This window comes from Solenopsis invicta, chromosome 1 (assembly GCF_016802725.1).
Source record: "Solenopsis invicta isolate M01_SB chromosome 1, UNIL_Sinv_3.0, whole genome shotgun sequence".
Lineage (NCBI taxonomy): Eukaryota > Metazoa > Arthropoda > Insecta > Hymenoptera > Formicidae > Solenopsis > Solenopsis invicta.
This window is the reverse complement of record NC_052664.1, coordinates 4,826,751-4,838,761: the sequence shown is the minus strand read 5'-3', so window position 1 is coordinate 4,838,761 and position 12,011 is coordinate 4,826,751.

The following is a 12,011-nucleotide window of genomic DNA, read 5'->3' as shown; positions in this document are numbered from 1 at the left end:
CCGAGTCATTTTTTCAAGTTTGAAAATAGGAAGAAGTCGCAAGGGGCCAAATCCGAAGAATATGGTAGATGCGGCAGCAATTTGTAGCACAATTCGACCAATTTGGCAACTGCGGAGGAGTGAGCTGGTGCATTGTCGTGGTGGAACAAAAGTTTCTTTCGTTAAATGAAGCCGATTTTTCCAATTTAACATCGAATCGGCCCAATAAATCAGCATAGTACCCTGTGATAGCTTTTTCCTTCTCCAATAAAGTAATTAATAAAGATCACGTTTTGCGCATTTCCAAAAATAATGGCCATCATCTTTCCGGTAAATGGGATTGTCTTGGCCTTCTTCGGAGCACGTTTGCTGGATGAAGTTCACTGTTTTGATTGTTCCTTAGTCTCCGGTATGTAGTGATGAATCCATGTTCCCGCACAGTACGTAATATTGCTGCAATATTGCAATATTGCGGTAATATTGCAAAGATATATTGCAGTAATATTGCAGCAATATTGCTGCAATGTCTAATGTCCGCGAAAATTTATCGCAGTAATATGACTGCAATATTTCAGTAATATTAGTGAGATATTGTAATAATATTCTTTAATATTATGTAATATTAAAGAATATTACAGAGATATTGCTGTAATATTGCTGCAATATATTATGTTTGCAAAAAATTGTCATAGGAATATTACTACAACATTTCAGTAATATTGCTGTAACATTACTGCAATATATTATGTCGGCAAAAATTTGTTGCAGTAATATTATTGCAATATTTTAGTAATATTTCTGATATATTGCAATAATATTCCTATGACTAATTTCCTATGACAGACATAATATATTGCAGCAATGTTACAGCGATATTACTGAGATATTGCAGTAATATTGATATTCCCAAGCGGTCACCCATCCAAGTCGCTACTCCGATCAACGTTTAATCTTTAAGATCGCTGCGAACTAATCCCTTGTGATGACCTGTAAACACTTAGTGCTGATATGTGTATATAACTAATAGATTAGGTCAATACATGTTATTTGTTTAAATAAAAATGCAACTAGAAAATATATGTTAATAAAATGCAATAATTTAATTAAATAAGAAAAAAATTATAAAATATTACTGTAAATGTTTATTTTTTATTTATCATAAATATTTTCTGAAATATTTTATAAAATATTTTAGTAAATATTTATTTTTTATTTAGCATAAATATCTTAAAAAATATTTTATAAATATTTTAATAACATTTTGAATAAAGATTTTTATAATTATTTTTGTCATGTACATAAAATATGTATGAAATATTTTTATAACATTTATGAAAAATATTTATGATAAATATTTATGATAAATATTTATTAATATTTATCATAAATATTGTATGCTATTTGGGTATATCATATTGCAATATTGCTGCAATATTTTAGCAATATTATAATGTGATATATCGCATTCTAATATTTCTGCTAATATTGTAATGTAAAACATCGTATTGCAATATTGCTGCAATGTCATAACAATATTCTAATACGATATACCGCATTCTAATATTTAAGCAATATCACTGCAATATTGTAATATGACATATCATATGGAAATATTGCTACAATGTCATAACAATATTATAATGCAATATATCGCATTTCAATATTTCTTCAATATCACTGCAATATTGTAATAGGATACATTATATTGCAACATTGCTGCAATGTCATAGCAATGTTACAATGCAGTATATTACATTCTAATATTTCTGCAATATCACTACAATATTGTAATATGATATATTATATTGCAATATTGCTGCATTGTCATAGCAATATTACAGTGTGGTATATCGCGTTTTAATATTTTTACAATATCACTGCAATATTACAATATCGCTGTAATATTACTGCAATATCTTAATATTGTTGCAATATTGTTGCAATATTGTTGCAATATTACGTACTGTTGTGGGTTTCATCAACGGTTATGACTTGACGCAAAAACTCCTGCGGATCGCGCTCAAAACACTGCTTTGAAATTGATAGCCGCATGCCCTTGTTGAATTATCCACCATGAGTGGTAACTTATTAGTAACCGTGGCACTTGTCGAGCCGACAGATTTTTCATCTCCAAGTTATCAAGCAAAATATTGAATGTCATTCCGTAATGACTTATGGCCTCTGCTATTTCACGCATTTTCGTTCGGTGATCAACGAGAATCATGTATTTTCAATGATTTCCTCAGTAACTACGTCTGCCGGGCGGTCTCATAAAAAACAGATGAACGATGTTTGAATATTGAACTAATATCTGATGGTTGTCATGGATGGTGAAGGGTTCTCATAGTCGGCATCCAACTTCGTTTTTATTTCTTCGCACGTTTTTCCAAAAATAAAAAGCGAATTACGGATCAATATTGCTCTTTTTCCATTGCATCGAAAAACATCAAACACGCTCACTACGATTTGCTGTCAAATCAAAACTATCGCATAAATCACTCTGGAATTTTGTATGGCGTAGTTTGAAAAATGGTAGTATAGAATAATAATGCTAACTTAGAGCTCTATATTATAATATACAGCTTTAATCCTAACTTGCATTAGCAACGCTGCCTGTCTTCAAACACAGATACTTATTAATTTGCCCTTGTATGTGTATTTAGAAATTTTTACAAACTTATAATCTAAAATTAAAATTCAAATATGAACTTCTGTTTATGAACATTTATAAATTTTTTTTTAAATATCAGTAATTAATAGATTACATAGTTTAATAAATAACTTTTTGAATATAAAAACGAGAATAACAGTGCAAGAAAAGAAACAGAACTAATCATTTAGTCACCTCTACTATTTTTTGGATACTGAATATTAATTTGGCTTCCAAACCTACTTCATCAGATTCGAATTTTAAGAAATTTGTTGTTCAAATTTCAAAAAAAGCTATTTTTTGTCATATCATAATTACGACACCTCGGGAAAAATTTTTAGATATAATTATATATACTATAATTATAATAATAAATATAAAAATTATATGATTTTGCACAATCGTTATATATAATTATATATAATTTTATATAAAATATGCCTATATATATTAAAATATATATAATTATACATATTTTATGTATAATTATATATAAAAAATATTTTTCTAGAGTGTGATATCCTGGAGAAGTTTTATTTAGTCTTAAAACAAATTTGTTGTGTCAGTTATGATCAAAAACATATATAATATAATTAATAAATCAATTAATAATGTTATTAATTGCAAATAATTTTCTCAAAAAATTTTTTCAAAACTAATTAACTGAATTATATTCAGTTTTCAAAAATTACAGAAAACAATTATTCATTTTTATGTATTTTTTTGTTGAATTAAATATTATTACCATTAAAAAATTGAATTAGTAAACAGCTGCATTAAACTAACAGTTCGCTCGCTAATTTTATTATTATATTCGTGCTATATTTTTTTCATTTAAAACATTCGATTATCATTCTATCATATTTATCTATCATCTATCCTTCAATGTCGAATCATGTATCGCGTATCACGTATCCACTGTCGCGTACGACATATAATGTATGGCGTGCGGCGTATCATGTATCATCGAAGAGAGAACGCAGTCCGTTATGAGATGGGAACGACTTTGCTAGCAACGCGGTCGACGTTGCTAAATGCAATTTATAGGAAACTTTTACGAAATAGCGCCATAAAAGGAAGTAGGTCAGAGTTTTTTCCGACTGTAAAGATACATTGGCTTATGCAATAGCGTTTTGAGATATAGGAAGACCAGAGTACTATAGAATACAACTTCCATCTAATTTAACAAAGATAAACAATGACTTTGTACATGTAGAATATTATTGACAATGAATTAACAACATTGGGACTTCTCAAATTTCGCATTTCATAAAAATTAATATTATATAAAATTTGTAGAGTACATATTAAATATTAATATATGATATAAAAGTATAGAAAAAATAGTATTTATTACACATGATGATTCAAGTAGAAGCAATATTGAAGAAAGTTTGCAGAGAGGTATTGATTTATGAAATTTTCTTTACTTATTCATGATATTATACATTTTCCGAAGCTTCTATTTGTACAAACTTTCGTGTATTGAAAAGCTCTCGAATCCGGAAAGTTCGCAAACTACGTATCATGCTCAACGCTTTTCATCTCGCTCTGCTCGCCACGCTTATTCCGCTTCTCTGACTTCTTTCTCATCTCCATCTGAGTTTCCTTTTATATGATGGTACAATTTATTCTACTTTTTCTAGCTGTCTGTGACTTTGTCTTTATTCACGGATCGATAATGATGAAAAGAAATATAATAAATGCAAATAAGATTGGGAATACTGGGTATAAAACATGCAAAGAGTTCTATGAAAAAATACAATTTATTCAAACTATACAAAAAACCAATATATCAATTAATATAAAAACATAAATATACATTTTTTATTTTTAATAATGTTTCAACTTCATCTAATTGTAAGATTTAAAACATTAGATGTTTTGTTTTGAAAAAATATTGAAAACTTTCGATTTTTAAAGGCAGTAATAAAAAGATATTTGGGCCAATTCACGCCCAATGATGATACCAAAATACGGGCAACCGAATCTTCAGAAAGCTGATCAGGTTGCAGCATAAGACCGTCAGGTGGTAAGCAGGACCATCCAGTTTTTTTAGTTATCTTATTGTCTGTGCTCCTTTTCATTTCACATTGAATATCATTATTTTTTCACATATTTTAGTTTATATATAACTATACTATTAATGTGTCAATCATACTTATAAAGTTTTTGTTTTTTTCCCCGTAACTTCAATGCACGTTACATATTTTATAAAAGGGGTAAGAAATTTATTCTAATGTTTCAACAACCAAGATTCCATTTTTGTTATTATTTCACATATCTAATGATATTTACGCTTATTGATACTTGTTATCCTTTATGGCTTGTTGATTCTTCAGAGATTTACGTTAAATCTGTGGAAAATGTGTACACATATATTTCTTAGCATTTTTCCCTTTTCAAGCAAGAAAACATTTTCATTTTGTTTTTGTTGAATTTTTCATGAAACTTTACAATTTTATGAATAACATATTATACTTTGACGCTTCTTATTTTTAGTTTATTTATTATTTTTCATAATAATGGTAAATGGATATTTTTCGGATGGATTTCTTTCGGGGTTGAATTAGCGGTTAGTTATTTGAATTAAAATGATACTATTTGTTTAGTATTGTATCATGAACCGAATGTTTTCCGATAGATTCAGTGTCGATTCTATTATCATATCTCACTGGCTTATTTATAAAAATGTGACGACTGCATAAGTTCGAAGAGAAATGTAGGTAATAATAAGACTTTCTCATTTTACAAAAATAGATTTAAAAAATTGATTTTGTTCAAGAAAATAGTGTTTTGTTATAAAATTATATATTTATTCAAAATAAAGAGAAAACATTGCTGAATGTGCAAATGTATAGAAAAGAAGAGAGTAATATGACACCCATTTTCATTTTATTGAATCATTTTGTTTATAATTAATAATTTCTATGGAAACTTGAACAATTACATTCGTCAAAGTGTTGTTTGAGAGATTTTAGGCTCAAAGTAATGAGATATTTATTATTTAGGACGTGATTAATAAAAATCTAATGCTCTGCATAATCGGTGGCAGGAAAAAGGTGATAGTAATATGGCTATCTATAAAAATAATTAAAAAAAATTAGTTTAGTTTAAAAGAAATACAGTATCTTGTTACAAAGTTACGTATTTTTAATTTTCCATTGTTTAGAATTTTTCTAATTTAGAATTTTTTTGTGTTTAGTAACTTTAGAAATACCATTAGAAATTTAGTTAGAAATATCATTTTATCCCTGTTTAACATTAAACAACAAGGATAAAATGATGTCTTTAATGTTTCTAGACACCGCTCTCTAGAATGACGATTGATTTATCGAAGAAATATTTTGATATAAAAATTTTGCTTAAAAAGCTATATTAATAAAATTCTATGTTATCGTTTTAACTTTGTCTAACTTGAAATGTATATAACTGAATAAAAAAGTAAATAACAAAAAAACACTCAAATGTATGTACATTCGTGTGATAATACACTCAAGTTTAAGAATAATGAGAAAGTATGAGTAATTAAAGGATAAAGGTGGATTTTGAAAAAGTTAGAAGTGCTCAAAAGTAAAAATGCCTTATAACAATTGTCACTTATTATGTATTGTCATATTAGCATCATTAAAAACTGGCGGGCTACTAAATGAATAACTCCACAAGCAATTGTTAGAATACGTCATCTAATAACGGAGATAATAGGGGTAACCATATTGTCGACAGTAACCATAATATCTTTTTCTTCTCTATGTATATGTACACACAACCTTTCAGCGTATAAATTGCAGTATTGAAAATCTATAATGCATATAAACTATAGATTTGCAACAGAATACTTATTTTCATATAAAAATTTAGAAAAAAAGCTTCTATTAGGTCTATCGAAATATCAATACTCTTAAAGCCTGTTGAAACAATATAGATACGTTGCCTTTATATGTTATCCATTACAAATAACTTATCATTATTATTATTTATTTATTATTTCATATATTACTTAAATTAAAATTTCCTTAAAATTAAATTTAAATTAATGTTTAGAATGTGATATTAAATTAAATTTTCTATTTCAATTTCTATTTCTATTTCAAAAATTTGCATACTATATCAATGTCATCAAAATAAATAAACATAAATAAAAACACTCATTAAAAAAAAAATTATTACCTATCTCCGGGAGCGAATCCGGATCTTATGATTGTGAAGCAAGCACCTAACTCACGGAGCCAACTGCACTGATGGAAGGGAGAGTTATCAAGAAAGCTCATACGGCGTGCCGCGGTATGACCAATTTTCACAAATTTATTACTCCGAAACTAAGGCCTATTCAATCAAACGTCGGGAGACGTAAACTTTTTTTTCATCTTTAGAATAATTAAAAAAATTGGGATCGAAATCCCAGGGTGAGTCACCGCGTCCTCCCCTTGTAAGTAATATCAAATTTTGCATATTTTTATTTTAATAATATTTTAATATTTCTTAAATTTAAAAAATGATATTTTGTCGTAAATTATGCACTGATCACTGAAAGCTTGTACAAAATGCATTGAGATAGCAAGATAAATGATAGTTCTTGTAGACGTTTAAAATAAAAAACAAACGATACTTATTTACTTTTCTTATTCAAGAGAAGTATAGTTATTATTTGGAACTAGAACTAAATAAAAATATCCAAAAACAAATTGGTAGCCTTTGTAAGAAATTTTGTTATTTATTATGAAAAGTAATTTTTTATAATAAATATAAATAATAAATACATAATAAAATGATTTTTGTTTTAACGAAAAAGGGATATTTAACGTATTCTTACAAGAGACATGCCCAGCGCCGATTTGATTTTTCTTGAAATATGTTGTTAAACATGAAAATTTAAGAGACCCGTATTTTTTTATATGTGCGGAACCTCAAATTTAGGGAGTAAAGCACCCCTACGATAAAAAAAAACGGAATTTTTTTTTGGGGCGAATATTATCGAAAGTATAAAAGATAGAAAAAAAATTTTTTAACAAAAGTTATATGGTTCAAAAAGTACTCTAAAGTTGTAAAGAAAAAAAATTTTTTAAAATTTTGTTTAACAAAATACCCTCCCTTTCCTTCTCCCAGCACCTAAAGTTTTTTTTATATTTTTAAAATTTTTTTTCAGCCAAATTAAAGGCTATTTTTTTCCAAATTTAACCATGTATAATAAAAGTGTCTTACGAAATACCATTTTTGAAAATTAATTAAAAACGCCTCCGTATACTTTATCTGTGTTCATATGCAAGGAAATTGTTGCGATTGATATATCCAGCAATACAGATTATAAATAATATCAAAAATTACAGTTTTTATTATTTCTTTTTAGTAAAATTTTTATTGTTCATTCATCTCTGTATATTATTTCTTATAATATTTTAAGATTATCTTCTTAACCCTTAAACACACCGATCCTGTAAAATACGTAAACATATTTTCGGGTCTAGGAAACTTTTTCAACTTTGAGAAGTTATAACTTTGGTTCTAATCAACATTTTTCAACAAACTTTTTTTTCACATAAAAATTCGAAATCTCAGAAATATAACTGCATAATCGGCTTTGCCGAAAAGTGATATGTTGTTAAGTTGTAAAAGAAAAACCATTAAGCAAAAATTGTTCAAAAATCTACTTTTTCTTTAAAAAAATCATATCTCCGCAACAAAAAACTTTCAAGAATTTTCAAATACGGCATTTTAAAGCTAAAGAGTCATACTTAAAAAAAAACTATGGTATTGTCATTCTTTTTAAAAAGTATAATTATATAACAAAGAGAATATGAGGTATTTTTGGGTATTTAAAAATCCACTTTAAAAAAAAATCATATCTTTGCAACAAAAATTTTTAAAAACTTTATCATACGGCGTTTTAAAGCTAAAGAATCATACTTTACAAAAAAAATTATGTCACTGCCATTTCTATTGAAAAATATATTTACGTAACAAGGCGAATATGAGGTATTTTTAATTAATTCAAGGTGTCTAAAGTTGAAAATTGATGTGTTTCTTAATATATTTCGGACCTTACGCAAAAGTCTTCTTTTTTACGGCATTATAGTATTTTAACTTTATACAGAGTAACATACACGTACGGATCTGTTTAAACGTGTTTTGTCCAGTTTTTTTTACATAAGATTACTCACAAAAAAGTTTCACTCACACACTATATAGTATGGGTGCCATTGACCCTAACAAAACTTTGCTACCGTGCCGTTCGAATTCTAGTTGACTAAAAAAGTTGATCAATCATATCAATCGAAAGAGAAGAGTTCAAACTTTTTTTATGTCCTGGCTCGATCTCCTCCTATCTCATTTCGTTTTCACACAACAAGCGTTTGAAACTTCATATGGGGTCTCTCAGACCCACTTATGTGTTTAAGGGTTAAAAATATTTTTGTACGCTTTTACCTCTTATTTATTTGTGATTTACGTAATAATTTTTTAATGTACTTAATAGTGAAATAATTTTTAAGTGTTTATATAATTTTATATTTTGTAATCATTCATTTATTATACTTGTTATACTCATTACAGTAATGGTACTCGACGAAGAAATGTTTGAAACATAATGACATCTTGCACCATAAACATCTTACTATAGCTATATTATTGCAATCTTCAATATTACATGTTGTTGAAGTTTTGTCAAAACTAAATTCTACAGGATTTTTAAATTCTTCTAGTCTTTCGTTTGTATAAGCACTTTTAAACCACGAATATTTAAATAAGTTGTGATATCGTGGGGATGACAATTGATTGTGTATCAAAGATTGCAATATTATAATACTATTTCGTTCATGCAAATTTATATTACTTTCCAATAGTAAAACAGTATCCAAAAATCGTTTAACAAAATTCTTCCAAATTCTAAATCCGTAAACATCTTACGGTTGTATTTTCCCTGTAGTGCCTTTAGGCACAATCATAATAGTAATATGTTTTATGCAATAGAAGCACGTTTTCCGCGTCCTCCCAGGAACATGGGCGTAAATGGGCAATCTTAAATGGACAACAATTCCGTAAGGTGCGCATGCGCACTTTTGTGAACGTTTCTTGACGCATGCGCTGAGCGTAAGGTCGAAATGCACGAGCAAAGGTAGTACATTGATCTCCCATAACATTTAGCCGAGACATGCAGTGGCAGGAAAACGTTACGCGCTTGTTTTGCCTGGAATGTCGCAAAAAACGTACTTTGCGCGCGTAGCTACGCCTCGTACTGAAAACATTGTCCTCAGTCGAGACCAGCAAAACTCGGCTCCTTGTACCATAATGTACTATTCCTGGAGGTGTTAAATTTGAAATAATATTGGGACAATGTCCAGTTCATGCATCGATAAGAAGAACGCTATTAGAACCAATGTGTATTTTGGAAATAAGCTTTTTCTAACCACATTTTAAAATGATCTGTAAGAAATATAAATTTTATTTAAATAACTTCTTTTACAGCTATTATTACGTTATTAAATTAAATATAAAATATTATAGGGATAAATTGTCAATTAAGGATTGCTATTTGATTATATAATTTATAAAATTATGTTTTAATAGTATAACACTACCCGAAAATCTGTTATACACGAAAAATTTAATTACCTAATGTTATTTTATCTTCTTGATTTTGATGCTTTTACAATAACATTTGTTGGTTTAAACAAGGTTTTTTTTTACTCTTGGTCCAAAACTACCACCAACTTCTTTTAATACAATAAATAAAGGTGACAGTAATTTGCTATTACACCATATTATTGGTTGTATTGTGTAAGAATGAGTTGTCGATGGTACAGATTGCACAACACGCTCTACATTTTTTACTCTTTGATAAGATAATGATCTTCCAGAATGAATTTCTAATTGGAAACCACTTTAATCTGAATTATAAATATTTTCAGATCCAAACTGTCCAACAAGTGGTTTTACTGTTTTTACAAAATTATCAGCTGTTTCTTGTAAATTAACGGAATTTTCTATTGTTCTTTTAGTGACAAATTTGGTAACTTTTCTTGAAACAATTTGGTGAGATTTCTTGAATCTTGCTACCCAACTGGAAGATGCTTTAAATATAGGATTTAAATTTCTTCTTGAGCTTGTAAAGCCCACCTTTTTAAATCGATATCATGAATCATGAATCCTGATTCAACAGCTGCAGTAAATTTATCATGTGTAAATTTGGAGATGTAAGAGAATTTTTCTTTACGATTTCCACCTGATTGTAATTGTTCACCCCAGCGTCTTAACTGACGTTCGGATAAAACTCTTTTAAATTTACTTTGCACTGATTGTAGAGAACAATACTTTTTTTTTGTGTCCCAATTCCGCCATTACTCAACAGCTTGTCTTCTATAAGAACTGTCCAAATCTGCATTATCGTTTGAACATTAAACATGAGAATTTAAATAATCTTTACTCCATGCTTCTTCGTTATCTTCAATTATTTCATAACCATGTAATTTATAAGGTTCTTCATAATTGAGATAGGTTTCTTCCGTTACTAGCAACCCATTATAATGAAAAATGCTATCCAGCAATAATTTTTATATATTTTCTTTTAATTTTATTATTTCTGCTTTAATTACTGATGTTTCTGTTAGATATATTGAACTTATAGACACCAATAAAAGTCTAACAGCATTAAGCAGATTAATAATCATTTCCAAAAATGTTAAACTTCTCTTTGTAATATAAAAACAATTTAACAAATTGCACAAACGTGATTATAATAAAACTCTGCACTGACTGAACATAACGTTTCCACATAAATATATTTATACTATCTACTTATCTTGACTGTTCATTTATCTTAAATGTACACGTAAATTAATTTAATCACGTCATTGTATGTTATATCTTACATTATTATTTATTTTAAAAATGTATTTTTTTAAAGTATAATGTATTGTTGAAAATGTCACGCCTGTTCATTTATCTTGAACGTACACGTAAATTAATTTAATCGTGTCATTGTATGTAATATCTTACATTTATTTTAAAAATATTATACTTTTCTAAAGTATAATGGATTGTTGAAAATGTCAAGAATTTATGTATTGATAAGAAAAATAATCTTCTAGAAGTCACGTATGTTATATCAGAATTGTACCATTTTTTTAAACATATTATTGTTGAGCAACATAATTAACTTTTAAGATATAGTATTTTTTTATGCGACACAGAGTATTTTATTGTTTATTTTTTAAGTATTCAATTTTATACAATAATTATAAAAGGATAGATTTATCTTTAATTTATATTTAAGGCAGAAATTAAATGTAAAAGAAATAACAAGACTGATGTATGCTTTAAAAATTATTACATTTTTATAAAATTTGAATTAAGTGTATATAGTACATACACGCGCGCACAAACACAC